At 39.4% G+C, this 15,759-nt stretch overlaps 1 protein-coding gene across 8 annotated transcripts in view; it reads right to left on the reverse strand.

The window, feature by feature from the left end:
• The window catches only part of igl (igloo), a 762,142-nt gene that overhangs the window by 538,116 nt on the left and 208,267 nt on the right, over positions 1 to 15,759 (reverse strand). The gene's annotated exons all lie outside the window — the stretch shown is intronic.

Consider the following 15,759-nt stretch of genomic DNA (forward strand, 5'->3'; position numbering starts at 1 on the left):
CCGGGCTCAGGGCAGCTTGAGCGCCTACCAACTACAGGACGAACAGACTACCTGATTCCCTATCTGCGCTTCGAGAGAGATCTTAACGCCACAATAGAGGTGGATTGTTGACGCAAGGGTGCTCAAATGGCGGAAAAGGAGATACATGTGTACACATATGGTTACAAAGTATTAGAAGGAGTAGGGTCTGCGGTATACTGTGTTGATCCGGAAATAAACATATCCTATAAGCTGCCAGATTACTGTAGCGTTTTCCAAGCGGAAATATTAGCCGTAACCAAAACAGTAGAAACACTGGAAGAGAATAGTATAAACTGCAACCGTGTAAACTTGTATATTGACAGCCAAGCAGCAATTAAGGCAATAATCTCGCATCGCATAGCAGCTAAATGCGTGTTACGAGTGTAAGCAGTCTCTGGAAAGAATCGGGACAGGGAGAAGCATACATCTATATTGGGTCCCAGAGCATATGGGAATAGATGGGAATGAAAAAGCAGACGAACGAGCTAAAAAGTGCGCATCCCCTGAAGTTTGCTCCGTAGATGTCCAAATTAGATTGGGCGAGATTAAGATATGGCGAGATGTGCACATGATCGACCGAGCGGGAAAGGCGTGGGTTCAAGCGCGGAACTGTAAAGTGTCGAAGATTATGTCTCGGTTTACAACCTAACCCTAACAGTGGCTTCTATATTAAAGAGAGGACTGTATCCTCATGACGGGTATTCTGACTGGACACTGCCTTCTGGCGTCACATGCCTTTAAATTAGGCTTGGTCAGTGATAGCAGATGTAGGAAGTGCGGGTTGGAGGAGGATCTAGCACGTTTTGTGCTCGTGCCCTGCGCTTGCCAGGTTAAGACTCCACCTATTAGGAGTGATACCGCTGTCAGATCTAGAAGCAGCAAGTGGCTTAAGTCCTAGAAAGCTTATAGTATTTGCCAAGAGGACGGAGTTATTTTATAACACAAGTCCTGGTTTTTGATATGGTTTTTCAGTTTGGTTGTTAAAACAAACTTCTGGTAAAACTACGAACTCATTCAATCCAAGTGAGATCCTCATGCACCGGCCAGTTCAACCTAACCTAACGTCCCATTGAGCTACAAACGTGAAGCCTCACACAGAAGTTAAGACATCGGGACAATGCAACAAAAAGTAAAAAAAAAAAATCGGTTAGGTGGCGCACGGATCGAGATAATTAGATAAGAATTTGGAAATTTGGAATTTCGATATCGGTTTTAAGTAACTTCTTGGTGACCTAAAGTCTTGAAATTTCAAACTTAATTCAGAGGCCATGACAGTATAAAACTCATAACAATGCACGGATGGAAATATTTAGAAAAATCGTATGGACGGATGGAATCTTGCGATCGATTACTACGTAACTTCTCATGGAGCTCCAAACCTAAAGCTTCACATATAGGTTAAGACACCATGACAAAGGAACAAAATGAGAAAAAAAATCCGTTATGTGGGGCACGGGTCGAAATAATTAGATGAGAATTTGAAAAATTTGAATTCTGATATAGATTCAGAGTGTATGCTAAACACTTTCGGGAGGCGACGCCGATTAGAACAACTTTTTTCTAATTAAAAAACTGTTTTTTTTTTTTCATTTTTGATGTTACTCTGCCCGAGTGTTGAACCCAGGACCCTGTAGTTGTTGTATTAACAGTGCTTCGCCCCATTCAATGGCACGACCACTCACAAATTGTGATCAAGGTCCTCTAACGGGAGTCCAAGGAAACTGGCTGGGGCGGAGCATAGGGAGATAGGTGTTAGAGGCGTAGGTTCCACATTACAATTGAAAAGATGGTTGGTGTCATATGGGGACACATCGCATGCAGGACGTGCATTACGTATGTCGGGGTTGATTCTGGACAAGTGAGAATTGAACCTGTTACAGTACCCATAACGAAGTTGGGCCAGAGTGACTCGTGTCTCCCTTTGTAGTGTGCTGTCTACTTCTGCAAGGGTGGGATATTGCATATTAATAACGGGGTTCACCAGGCGCGTTCTCACAAAGGCCTTTACCGATTCTGTGTGGATTTGGCTAAGGGCCTGCTTATGGCTGCCTGGATCAAATGGTTGTGTTGGCAGGTGCAGGGTCTCGTCATAATGCTTTAGGAGATGCTCCCTTAATCCCCGTGGAGGCGGTGCTTGATCAAGCAGTTGTTTGCTAGGATGTCCTGGTTTGTCACAATTCAGCATTTCGTTGTGCTCTTTAATAGTGAGCTCTTTGGCCTCGCTATGTAGGTGGTGTTCGGGGGTCATAAGGAGACATCCGGTGGCAGTAATGATTGCAGCATTGTGCCAGGTATGAAGCCTTTTCCAGTGTGTATTTTTAAGTCCAGGCGACCAAACTGGTGACGCGTAGCTCATGAACGTCCGGCCAATTGCTTTGTACGTGGTTAGCAAGGTTTCTTTATCTTTCCCCCAAGTGCTGCCTGCAGCGACTTGAGGATTTTGTTGCGACTTTATACGTTAGAAACAATCTCGGTGGCATGAGCCTTGCAGGTTATAGTATTATCGAACGTTGCCCCTAAGACCTTTGGGTGGTGTGTGACACCATCGATGCGAGCGTCCAATATTTGCGACATCTGTTCCTCCCACGTCGTGAACAGGGTGGCCGTAGATTTTGTCAGTGATAATGTCAAGTTGCGCGAGATGAGGAAAACGGAAAGATTGGGCAGATAGCTGTTTAGTTTAGAAAATAATTCATCTATTGAAGGGTCAGGTCTATAGCCATAATCGTGCAGTCGTCAGCATAGGAAATGATTGTAACTCCTTCTGTTGGGGAAGGGAGTTTTGATATGTAGAAATTAAACAGAACCGACGCCTGTCCCACCTGTCCCTTTAGACAAGGGGGAAGGTGTGAGCCTTCTATGTGTTGGAATAGCGTGCCGTGGTTCACTGTGTCAAAAGCTTTTGACAGGTCAAGTGCAACGAGCACTGTCCTATAATGGGGTTTTTCCTGATTTAATCCGTAATTAGTCTGAGTGTTAATGGCATTGGTGGTGCTGTGCATTTTACGGAAGCCATGTTGGTGCGTGGTTAGGCGAAGATTTGCTGTGAAATGGGGTAGAAAAATGGTTTCCAATGTCTTTGCTACTTGCGAAACAAGTGATATCGGTCGATAAAACTCGCCTTCGTTAGCTGTTTTGCCAGACTTTAGTAGCGGAATTATCCTTGCCATTTTCCATTTTTCGGGAATAACGAAGGATTCCAGTGACAAGTTGAAAACATGTGTGAGGTATTTTATTCCCTCATCGCCAAGATGGTTAAGCATTGGAATGGCTATTCCGTCGGAGCCTATCGACTTGGAGGGATTGGCCTTGCGGATGGCTGCTTCAACCTCTGTGAGGGTGATCGTAATGGGTGGGTCGTCGTGTTTATTTTAATGAGCTCGTTTGTTAGCACGACGTCTGGCTTTGTCTACAGAAGAATGCATTGTAAATTGTCGGCAAAAGCCGTTTGCTCATTTCTTCGTATCAGATAAAGTTTTGTCGATGAAGGCTATAGATACTTTATCGTTATGTTTAGTGGGATTAGACAAGGATTTCACGGTTGACCATAATTTACCAACATCCGCAGAGAGGTTGCAGTTCCTTAGATGCTCCTCCCATTTGGTACGTTTATGTTTATTTACCAGTCGCATGATATCCAAGTAAAGACTCCTAATAAGGGGGTCTCTAGAGTTGAGGTGTCTCGCCAGGTCACGTTCTCTTGCTAAATTTGTATGATTTCATTACCGGCCGGGATGAAGAGTGCAGAAGCTGAAGCGATGATCTTTCGGAACGCACGCTTGCTTTGCCGGTCATCAATCGGAATGCGAAGAGCAGCAAAAGACTGATTTGTAAAGGTTGTGTAATCTTTCCAATTGGCTTTTTTAAAATTAATGAAAGTCCGCTTTTCACAGGTGATAAATTTGGTAGGTGGCTCAATTGAAAGCAGTATGGGTAGGTGATCAGAAGCTATATTAAGGATCGGTTGCCATTCAAACGCAATTTATGAACCCTGCACTGACGATTGAGATGTCAGGCGATTGCAATATCCTACAATTCTGGTGGCGCATCGCCGTTTATCGTGCAGAAAGTCGTATTGTCTATTTGCTCTGCTTGTTGCCTGCCTCTGCTGTCGACTGGCAAGCTGGAATGCCAGAGATCGTGGTGAGCGTTAAAAACGCCACGGATAAGACGGTTTTCGCCACAGAGTAGCGTACTGATATCAGAGCGATAGCTACTTGGACAGCAAGTGACAGGGTAATTGCTGCTGGGGTACCTAGTGTCAATGAGTTGGTACTAGTATTTTGGCAACAAGGTGCAACGAATGTTCCGGTCGGACGGCTGCCGTTTCTAAGCCCAGGACATCTATGAAGGTGGCATAGGACACCTGCATTAGACCGATTCCGCGATCGTAAATATTGTGAGCTGGCATACGGAACACACGGTGTGGGGGACGGGGAGTTGATTACTCATCTTACGCGAGTACGAGCGTCGGAAAGGGAAGGGAGGGAGGGGAGGGTAGCAACAGCGGACAGTTGATGTGTACTGCTGAGCAGAATCGCTGCTAGAAGTTGGCGGAGGAACGTTTGAGTGTGAACCGCAGGACGTCCTAGAACGTGAACAGCAAGGAGCCACAAACGTTTTATAGAAACGGCAACCACCCGAACGGTGCAACCATCTTTACACGTGACATACTGGCAAGAATATGACCGTCTGATATAAATTCTTATCCGACATAAACAGCAGAACCACAGCCTGGGATCGGGATTAGGTTCAGTACATTCCCGAAGCAGGAGGATATGGATCAGTCCAGCTGCAAGGAGCTGCTTCGAGGATGACAATTTGTGAGGGGGACGCAGCAAATTAAATGGGGTTACACTGAAATGACAGCCCTTGGTCTGAAAATAAAATCCCGAGTCGCTCCTGTACGTAGAACCGGCTGTCGTGGGAAGCCAGGGACCTCGGGCTGGTAGGCGGAGCATGCTACCATAACACCACGGCCAACTTACTTACTTTTGCCAAAGTAAAATCATATTTTGGTAAAATATCAGCTTTTTAAAGCCCTGGAAAACTTTCCATATTCACAACGCACAATTCGTAAATATATTTTGACTTAACCATAGATATATATACATATATACTGGCATAGGTTATTGGGCCTTAACCTAAATATGTGATAACTTCATGAAAAAGAAATTGTAAAAAAAATTCGAAACGAAAAATATAATCTCCAACATGTGAATAAATTCGCCAGCGCAAAAACTTACAGATTATGGGTATGGGTGAAAACAAAAAACTAATTGGTTGGCTATGGTATCGTTAAGACCAAGTCGTCAATATTTGACTTCAATAACCGATTAAGTTGACTTCCATATAGTTGGTTGAATCAGCTGTTTTACATGGAGTTTGCAGGGCCTCAAGGTAGTTGCTCCGCAATTTTCTTTTTATCTCCTGATCTATTCATAAACGTGGGAACTTTACAGTAGTGATCAAACACTGGTCGCAGAATTTAAGGCATTTACATACATACCACTTTCTTTGCATAAAATCAAAAATATTTATTTATTCACAATCATAAAATTTTATTTGTAAATTATATATAAAACAAATATCGCCAGTTCGACTGTTGAGTATAATGTCACCATATCTCAACTGCTCTTTCGAAAAGGACCTATCTCAAAATGATCCGAAATTCCGTGTTCTGTCGAGTAGGGGTGATATTCCACTCAATAGTAAATTTATAACAACACCTCTTCAGATGCATAGTCACTTAAAAATTTTCTAACTTTTTCATTTGATAAATTTGTAAATAAATTGGGAATATCGAGCCGATCATTATAAAAATGTGCTACTGCACAAAGATGGCCATCCACAAGTGCCCCAGCTCCATCATCTCCATAACCCAGTGAACTTCCACTACATTCAGCACAAATGTGTTTGTATGATAGATAAGTTGACATCTGCTTCTCGCATTCATCCCTTGGTAATACACGCATTGTAGTAGTTTTGAGAAAATCATTATGAACCATACGACCTTCTCTATCCGAACCCCATCCATTAACCTTCAAATCCATGTCCGGTTGTAATTCAGTATGGCAAAGCGGAACAGGATTTATATTAGAACCCCGTGTAAAATCTTGAACCACTTTAACCACAGCTATTTGGTGAATCATTGTTCTTTCATTACACGGTGGATCACAAATTACTCTGCACACATCGCGTTTTTTAGCAGCGTCTCTACCTGCCCCTATATCGTCTACACCAGCTATAACTCTGAGATTTCCTTTCGCGTGTCCTTGTGTGACTACGCAAGTCCCTTCTGTAACCACCGAACTCAAAGAGATTAGGGAACCTGCGCATTGATACTTGGAACGTTGAAATATCGATACCGAATGTGCGCTGTCCTTTATATTTATTCTATTTCCATTTATAACGCGAAACTCCGCATTCGTTTTGAATAACAAGCAGCGTAGAACCATAAAGAGGATCGCGAAAATATTCCGTGAACTCATTTCAGCTTAAGAACTTTTGATCACTTTTTATTAAGTATAAAGACACTGAGATTAATTTTGTGGGCGCTATTTATACCCAATTGAGCAATGTGAATAAAAAATAAGCAAACACCATTCCAGGAATTTTAAATAACAACAATAAATCTTAATTAAAGTCAAGGCTATACAATAAAAAATCTTGTTTGTTTTCTCTCGGTTCATTATAAATAAAACAAATAAATAAATGCAAGGCGCGCTAACCTCCGAAGAGATTTTAGGCCGAGCTTATCTTCCAACATGCATTCATGGCAGAAATATATTGAGAGTGTATACTAAACACTTCCGAGAGGCGACGCCGATTTTCTAAATAAAAAAAGTTGTTCTTCATTTTTTATGTTACTCTGCACGGGAGTTGAACCCAGGACCCTCGGGGTGGTAGGCCAAGCATGCTACCATAACACCACGGCGGCCGCCTCCATCAAATATAGCTTGTGTAAATTTTTATGCGTACTAAAATTTAAATTTTGTTTATGGCAAATACAATAAGTAAGGACGGGACTGTCTTGGGCTGTACCGAAGACTTCATACCTTTCATGAATAGGGCTGAACAACAATCTTATACCATTCGTAATACCCACATAATCGGCGGTATTAGATATGAAATATATAGTGAACAGATGTACATGCCTAATCGATTTTTAAGATAAATAAAAAATAAAAAATATGTAGATACTTGTGTGAGCATGCAAAGTTTCACGTTTTTTGTGGCCTGCATGAAATACCCTTGACCATGAATCACTTATCTCAAAAATATATGCCGCAAAAGTAAGTATTTGATGAAATTTGAAGCTTCTAGCCGTAAAAAGGGGAGCAGAAATGACAGTTTATATGGGGTATATACTATATATGCAACCGATTTCTATAATTCTGACAACAATATATGCTATATACGAAAGCATATAGTGAAGTTTGAAACTTCAATTTGATAAACTGAGGAAGATATGAAAAAAATCCGCTTTTCTGAAAAATTGGTTGTATGGGGGATATATGGAATAGTGGTCCGGTCCGGCCGGTTCTGACAAATGTCTACTTGGACACCCAAATATACCAGCTCACCAAATTTTATCAAGATATCTCAAAAATTGAGGGACTAGTTTGCATACAAACAAACAGACTGACGGACGGGCATGGCTAAATCAACTGAGCTCTTCATCCTGATAATTTCGGTATACTTAATGGTGGGTCTATCTATTTTCCTTTAATGACTTATAATTTTGAGACTCGTGACAAACTTAATATACCATTTCATTTTCATGAAAGGTATAAAAAGCTTATTAAGCGTTTATACCTTCCCATACAAATTGTCTGATATATGAACCAAATGAGCCTATTTAGTTAATAACTATATTGGAAAGTTTTAATTAGTTAAACAAACAGATTCAAATTGTCGCATATACCAGCGAAATGAAAAGAACGTGGCTTTGACAAAACATTTTGCTATATTTTTTCAAAAGAAAGTTTCTTAGTAATTGTTTGTTTATATATACATATGTATATTTGCACAGTTGAATTGTGTTATCAAATTGATACGTGTACAATGACTACATTTTTAATGAAGTTTTATCTGTTTGCAAACTGCTAATGGGTTCTGCTGTATACTGCCAAGAAACCAGAGCCAGAACTTACGTGGCCCAATAAATCGCAAAACGTTCGCAGACGCAGACACAAGCACACAGTGAAGCAGAAGGAAAGATTTACTGGTTTTCTTAAAAAGGTAGGGTCCAATACTCCCCTGAAATACCTTTGTATGAATACCACGAACAGATCGGCGATAGCTAAAAACTGTTCGGTACCAGTCCTTCCGATATGATTCCCGAATCAATATGAAGTGCTTTTGAAAACCATCTTGAAACAATATGGAAATAGTCCTCAAAAATCTCGACGATATTATTACGAAAAGATCTCGAATACAGTCTCTAAACGGTCCTAAAATAGTCCCATAAAAATTTGAACTAGTCCCGAAAATGTTCCTGAAATAATCCCGAATCGGTCCCTTAATAGTCTCAAAGTATCTAGTCTATAAACAGTCTTTAAACGATTCCGAGAACCATCCCGAAATAATCCTGATGTATTCTAAAAGTAGTCCCGAAAAAATTTCATACACGGTTTCGAACTGGCCCAGCTATTTCCGATTTCGTCCTGAAAAATATCCCAAAATGTTTTGATATAATCTCGGTAGTACGGAAATGGTCCCAGAATGATGCCGAAATTGTCCTGTAAGTAACCAGAAGACACAATATTTTAGACTAACATCTATATAAACTTTGAACCGTGCATACATACATATATTATAAATGTGAAATTTGGGGTGTTCGATGTCTGGATAAACCAAAGTAATAACGACTTAGGAAAACGGTTCATATAAGCGGAGCGCACTTTTTATATGGATTGGAAAGCTGACAGAAAAGGAGTCTACTTATCAATATATAGTCAATTAGTTGCGGTCCACCGTTATATTTTTATTTCTCATAAATATTTCTACAATTTCTATGTCAAAATTTTAAAATCATATAAGTATACATTTTCGCTGATTTTGTCCATTTATATAAAGATAATGCTTAACATTTTTTTATTTTCCTTTTATTATATTTCTTAAAATGGGCTACATAGATTTCAATCTGACTTATCACAACTGTACCCAACAGGGACTATAGAGAATCAATTACGCTCCAATGTAGACAGAAGAGATTAATCGGAGACTGCTCTCTTTAGGGATTAGTCGCTCTATTTTTGCAGGGAAGCAACAAGATCGGCTGCGTTAGGTGCTTCTTATAAATAACTGCAAACTGAGATGTATCGAAAATAATCTACCTTTCGTACCATTAAAAAGTGTTAAATTAGTCCTTGGGGAAAACATGGCTGGATTGACCAGTGACCAGTGTCCTGGATGTGAGCACTCTACGAGGTCGAAATATCGACTCGGACCACTTACCTTCTGTCAGAAAATTCACGTGAACACCGGGGTACAGTAAAGAAAGTGTCTGCAGGTACACAAGGAAAGGTTGCCGGCGAAAAGCTAGTCACGAAACAGGCAGCTGATGATTACTATACTCGGCTCTCACACCTGCGCACTGAAAGTAATTTTCGACCGGATAATGAGGTTGAGCTGTGGGCGTATTTTGTTCTCTCATTACGTACCGCCGCTGCTGACACCATAGGTTTTCAGGGAGGCCGCAGAAAGACAACTTGTACGATGAGTAATGTCACGCTGCCTCGTAAAAAATGACGCTGGCTAAAGGGCCACGCTGCGCACATGCGCAGAGGTATTTAGAAGGAAATGACGTGAGGCACAGCGCCTTGGGCGCGAGGCGCTTAAGATGCTGGCTGCAAGAAATGACGGCCGAAAGCTCTTCAAAAGAATCTGGCCGATGACTGAAAGTTCAAAGATTCCTGCAGATATAATAATGGTGATGTGGTAGCTAACATGCAGAGTGTGGACGAAGCACTTATTCTCATTGCTAAGTAGTGAGGGAGAAGACAAACCCGACAGAATCATTGCCCTGATGTAAAAGACATTCCGGCACTCGACTATGACGAAGTGAGAATGGCAATATCCCGGCTAAAGAATAACAGGGTACCGGATAGCGACGGACCACCCGCCGAGCTTTTCAAACATGCAGGTGAAAAGTTGGTAAAGAGCAAGCACCGACTACTATGTAAAATATAGATGGAAGAGCGCATGTATTCAGATTAAAATTTAAGTGTGAGCTGCCAAATACACAAGACAAGCGATCCGGCAAAACGCGCTAATTACCGCTGAATCAGCCTTCTTAACATAGCTTATAATTTTCTATGAAGCGTATTATGCAAAAGACTGAAGCCTAAAGTCATAGAACTAGCTGGCCCTTCCTTATCAGCGCGCCTTCAGACCTGGTAAATCTAATATGGACCAGATCTTTACGATGCGCCAGATCCTTATGAAGATAGAAGAATCGGCTTACACCATTATCAACTTGAGAGCAACGCGAAAAGAGGTTGTTTGTGTGCTGTTTTGACTGTATTTAGGTACGCTGCAAAGTTAGTAAGGCTGTGCCAAATGATATAGAGCAACACCAACAAAATACCTAAATATTGAGACGAACCTCCCCGAGGCATTCGAAACCAAAGGTGACTTGAGATAAGGGGACTATTTTTGTGCGATTTTTTTAAAACTCATGCTGGAGACGATAATTTTAGCAACTTCGCTAAGCCGTTATGGCACAATCATTAACAAAAGCGAATTCTATTCTCTCCTGAATATATAAAGAGGCAAAAAAGTGTGCCTTGCGATAAATGAGAACAAAACGAAATACTTGCTGCCATCCAAGAAAGTATCAGCGCATTTGCGCCTTGGCCATGTCACTGTTGATGGATATAAATTCGAGACTGTGAAGGACTTCTTTATTTGAAAACCACCATTAACAGCGAAACCCCTGCCAGCTCAGAAATCAAACGGAGAATACATCTTGCCAACAAGTGCTAATTTAGACTGAGAAGCCAATCGCAAAGTAAAGTTTTCTCTCAACGAACAAAAAACACGCTCTACAAGTCGCTCATCATACCGGTTGTGATATATGAGACAGAATCATGAACTGTGCCTAGAAAGGACGACATGGAATTTGGAGTGTTCGTGAGAAAAGTTCTCCGAAAGATTTGTGGCACTGTCCGTGATGCCGACGGCGAGTATCAGAAGAGGTATAATGGTGAGTGGTATGAGCACCGAGAAAGAAGGCGCTCCTGACAAGAAAGTATTTTGATCGACATCGCACTTTGCATGCAAAGGAAAGCGGAGACTTTCACTGAGTTGGAAAGGCGTGTGTTCAAGCGTGGGGCTCTAAAGTGTCGAAAATTATGTGTAGGTCTAACAACCTGAGTAAGAAAGTTGATTATATTATTAAGAAGAGAGGACTGCAGACTCATGACGGGTATTCTGACTGGACACTGCCTTCTGGCGTCACATACCTTTAAATTAGGCTTGGTCAGTGATAGCAGATGTAGGAAGTGCGGGTTGGAGGAGGAAACCATCGAGCACGTTTTGTACTCGTGCCCTGCGCTTGCCATGCTAAGACTCCAACCATTAGGAGTGATACATGTCAGATCTAGAAGCAGCAAGTGGCTTAAGTCCTGGAACACTTCTAGTATTTCCCAAGAGGACGGAGTTATTTTATAACATATGTACGTCCTGGTTTTCCAGTTTGATCGTTAAAACAAACTTCTGGTAAAACTACGAACTCATTCAGTCCATGTGAGGCCCAGTTCAACCTAACCTAACCTCCCATGGAGCTACGAACGTGGAGCTTCACAGATAGGTTAAGACATAGGGACAATGCAACAAAAAGGGAAAAAATCCGCTAGGATCGAAATAATTAGATGAGAACTTAAACATTTATTTAGGTAATTCTCGATGAGCTAGAAACTTTAAAATTTCACACTTGATTCAGAAGCTGATGACTGTTTAAAACGAATAATAAAAAGTTTCGCTAGGGCGCGCACGGATCAAAATATTTAGAAAAATCGTACGGAACGGATGGAATCTTGCGATCGATTTTTAAGTAACTCCTCATTGATCTACAAACGTGAAACTTCACATATAGGTTAAGTCACTGTGACAAAGGAACAAAATGGTAAAAAAAAATCCGTTAGGTGGGGCACGTATCGTAATAATTACAGAAGAATTTGAAAATTTTAAATTTTGATATAGACTCGGAGTGTAGACTAAACACTTCCGAGAGGCGACGCCGGTTACAAAATTTTTTTTCTAATTAAACCAGTTTTTTCTTCATTTTTGATGTTTCTCTGCCCGGGAGTCGAAGCTAGTGAAATATTTAAATTTATAAAACGAAATGTTTGCGGTTTGAATGTCTGAACATCAATTAATTTATTAAACAAATCTTTCTCTTTTATAGATACGTTCTTAACCTACACATTCATAATTACCTTAATACTAAAAATATGTACATTTGTATTAACACTAATCATACATGTAAATTTGTATACACGGTATGCATACATGTAGATTTGTAAGCATGGTATGCTTACCTGTAGATTTGTATGCATAGTCAGCATACATGTAGATTTGTATGCATGCTATGCAGATATGTAAATATGTATGCATTCGTCAGCAAATCGATATTCTGTCTGGTTAATTCTCATGATTGGTTATATGTAAATATTTTGGTGAGAAACTAAAATTGATAATAGGCAGAATTTATTATTTGTGAACAGACAAGAGTTTCATATTCGGCATTCCATTGATGTTAGGTAACCGCTGTGTTAGGTCAATAATTTGTATATTGTAACATGATTGAGCTGTTAAAAATGTATTGCATAGGAGTTCATGATCCGTAATGCCGCAAAATGTATTGCATAAGTGGGCATAGACGCTTAATGCTACACCATCCGCCTTAGAAAAAGAGGATTATATAATTGTTTTGTGAACAATTGTATAAGACTCTTTGTTTGCATTTAGATGATTTTTATATTTTACTGTAACTTACTATTGTATTCAAAGAGTTTTTGGATTTAATTTCTGATTTGCTGACCTTCATACTTTTATTATTTGCATCTTACATATATTTTTATTGTTTTTGTACAAGTCCTTTTTTTCAAAATTTTAAATTTTTAGATATAGAAATTTTTATATTTTACTTATTGTATTTATTTTATTTGTTTTATTGCCGGATTCTAAATGTGTCTACCCACCTAACATCCGCTTGTTTTTAGAAGCTTTTCTTAATTAATCGGGTAAATTGGAATGATTATTTGGTTTAAATTAAGAAACGATATTTTAAATGGGTTTAAGTATATTCTTATGGACTATTATTTCTTTTGTTTTGTTTGTACTATCTCTATTTCCTATACTATTAGGTATTAACGTATAATTATTATTTTTGTCTATACTTTTTACTTTATAACTTCCTTTGTATTTATTATCTAGCATATGGCTAGCTTCTTCTCTTACTAATACTAAATCTCCTAATTTTATTTCCTTACTGGTGCTACTTTTGTCGTAAGTGACTTTTTCTTTAGCTTCCTTCACTAATTTTCTAGCTCTTTGTTGTGCTATTTGAAGTCTATATTTAATTTCCTTATCATATGCCTCGTGATTATATACTGGACTTATTTTATTCTCGTTTAAGAATTCGTACATCGGGGGATTTTTCGCAAATATAAGCTCGTAAGGGCAATATCCGTGTACGGTCGATGGGGTTGTGTTGTAGCAGTACCCGAAATATTTTAGGTATTCATCCCAATCATCTTTGTCACTGGATATGTCTGAACGTACATATTCATTAAACGTTCTATGACTACGCTCTACAGTGCCCAAAGATTGATGATGGTATGGTGTTGAGTTTTTGTGCTCAACTTTTAGCAATTTGCACAGCTCTTCGAATAATTTATTTTTGTATTCGGTTCCCAATTCTGTTAGGATTGTTTTCATGGGACCATAAATCAAAATGAAATGCTTGAATATAGCTTTAGCAACTGTTATCGCATGTTTGCTCGGGACTGGGATTGTTACCAAGTATTTTGTGAGACCGCATATAATGGTAACTGCGTATTCGTTTCCGTTTATTGACTTTGGCATTGGTCCGACCGTATCGATCTGTACTATATCGAAAGCCCTAGGAGGTGTCTCCGTTATTGTCATTGGCTCTTTTATATGCTTATTTGTTTTATTCTTCTTACAGTGGATGCAGTTATTTACGTATTTCTTCATGTCACCTCGCATATTTTTCCAGCAATAGCTTTGTTTGGTTTTCTTTATCATGCGATTTATTCCTGGGTGGCCACCACTAATAGGATCGTCATGATATTTCTGCAGAATTTCTCAAATTTCTAGTCACGTACATAACCTCTGGGGTTATTGCAATTGTTAATTTTTTGAGAACCCTATTTCCTAATTCAATAAATTTGCCTACTCGAGTATAATTACTTTTTAACAATTTGTCCCCTAAGGACAACTGTATCTTTTCAAGTCCTAAATTGGCGGCTTCTTTTTCGAGCCTGACAAAGAATTGTCCTAAGTCAATTTTATCATCTACAATTAGGTTGCTTGTATTTATAGTGCTACAAATTTTCTTTCCCTTTTTGAAATATAATTTCGGGGGATTGAAAACGAGCTTGAAATGTCTTTTTACTTCAAATTTATTTAGCGCTTCATATATTTTGGGGTTCTCAGTGTGACTTTCTTGAATTTAATCATTATTTTTTATATTTTTAGCTGTTGATCTTGTTGTGACTTTCATTATTTTGCATGCTTCCACTGACATTTCTTTTAAATTTGTTATGTTAATGCGAGACAATGCGTCCGCGATGTGATTTTCTTTTCCAGCAATGTACTCCACTTCGAAATCATACTCCTCTAAATCAAGTCTTATTCGTGTTAACTTAGATGAAGAGCTTTTCATTGAGAAAAGGTATGTTAAGGGGTGATAGTCGGTTTTAATTTTGAATTTTCTGCCATAAACGTATGGTCTGAAGAAGGTTATGGCCCAATGGATTGCTGCTAGTTCTTTTTCTATTGTAGCTTTATTTGTTTGTGAAGGATCTAGAAGCGTAAGCAATTGGTAACTGTTTGCCGTCATGTTCTTGGCTAAGGACTGCTCCGCAAGCATACCCACTAGCGTCTGTTGTTATGCAGAATTCTTTATTGAAGTCGGGGTATTGCAAAAGTTTTGGGCTGATTAATGCTTCCTTTAAATAGACAAAAGCTTTTTGACATTCTTCTGTCCAGTCGAAGGAAATGTTATTTTTGCAAAGCCTAGTTAATTTTCTTGAGTATTCTGCGAAATTCGGTACAAATCTTCTGTAATAATTGCAGAACGCTACGAATATTTTAACTTCATCTGCTGTTTTTGGTGTTGGGTAATTTTGAACTGTTTCAAATTTGCTTGGGTCGGGTAGTATTCCCTCGCTTGTGCATTTATGTCCTAAATAAGTTACCTCTCCGCTGAAGAATAGGCATTTATCCGGATGCAATTTTAAGTTGTATTTCCTACAAGTAGAGAAAACATCTCTTAAGTTTTTCAGCATGTGTTTTTCTGAACACCCTAGTACAACTAAATCATCCATATATAGAAATGCTTGTGATGGTTTGAGGCCTGCAAATGCCAGTGTCATCATTCTTTGGAATGAGTTTGGTGCTACTTTTAATCCATAGGGTAGTCTTTTAAATATATATGTACAATTTTCTGCTGTGAACGAGGTTATATCTCTAGAATCTTGG

Source organism: Eurosta solidaginis, chromosome 3 (genome assembly GCF_040869045.1).
Source record: "Eurosta solidaginis isolate ZX-2024a chromosome 3, ASM4086904v1, whole genome shotgun sequence".
NCBI classification, from domain to species: domain Eukaryota; kingdom Metazoa; phylum Arthropoda; class Insecta; order Diptera; family Tephritidae; genus Eurosta; species Eurosta solidaginis.